We start from the raw sequence: 928 nt of genomic DNA, 5'->3' as shown, positions 1-928 counted from the left end.
AGGAGATGAGCCAGTCAGGGTGCAGTATAGCACCAATGACACATACAACTTTCCTCTAGTTCTTTAATGTTCCCTCCCCCCAGTATCCTTATCCTAATTCTACCTTACAAATTTAGCTAGACCCGAGTATGTACACTGGTACAAATATGAACTGAAAACACAAGGAATCCATGACAGATAAACCCCTCAGGACCAATAATGAGAGTGGTGATACAGGAGGGTAAAGGGTAGAAGGGGAAAACTGATCACAAGGATCTATATATAACCCCCTCCCTGGGGGATGGATAACAGAAAAGTGGGTGGGGAGACAATGGACAGTATAAGACATAACAAAATAATAATAATTAATAAATTATCAAGGGGTGGTGAGGAAGGGAGGGTGTGGTTGGAGGAGAAAAAATGAGGAGCTGATACCAAGGTCTCAAGTAGAAAGAAAATGTTTTGAGAATGATGATGGCAACAAATATACAAATGTGCTTGATACAATGGATGTATGTATGGATTATGATAAGAGTTGTATGAGCCACCAATACAATGATTTGCAAAAGAAAAAAAAAGGGACTGAGATATGTATGCAGGCTCCAAGTCTATTCTGACATTCTTCAATAATTAGTTGACTAACATTATTTACTACATATCAAAGTCTCTATAAAAGAATGCTGATCAAAATGGGGACTATGGAATTGAGATGTTCTAAAACCATCCAGTTGAGGCTGGATGACCCCTGAGAATATTTCCATGAGAAAATCTTTAAACTTCAAACCAAAAAAATCCCTTGAAGTCATAATTAGGCCAAACAGTAACTTATTTGATTAGAAAAGAATGTTTGCCTTGCACACAGTGTTCTTTTGAAGAGGCAACTAAATTGTCAACAGTAATTTTAAAGGTGAGAATTAGCAAGATGACTTTGATGTACATGATCTGAAAA

The 928-nt window shown here is 37.2% G+C and overlaps 1 protein-coding gene across 1 annotated transcript in view; it reads right to left on the bottom strand.

The window, feature by feature from the left end:
* The window catches only part of LOC101641735 (transmembrane serine protease 11A), a 61,563-nt gene that overhangs the window by 44,885 nt on the left and 15,750 nt on the right, over positions 1-928 (bottom strand). The gene's annotated exons all lie outside the window — the stretch shown is intronic.

The sequence above is a fragment of the Echinops telfairi genome, unplaced genomic scaffold (assembly GCF_000313985.2).
Source record: "Echinops telfairi isolate 266 unplaced genomic scaffold, ASM31398v2 ScPeMD7_7468;HRSCAF=8506_0, whole genome shotgun sequence".
Classification (NCBI taxonomy): Eukaryota; Metazoa; Chordata; class Mammalia; order Afrosoricida; family Tenrecidae; genus Echinops; species Echinops telfairi.
Note: the sequence above shows the minus strand (reverse complement) of the source record. Positions and strands in the feature narration are given on the sequence as shown.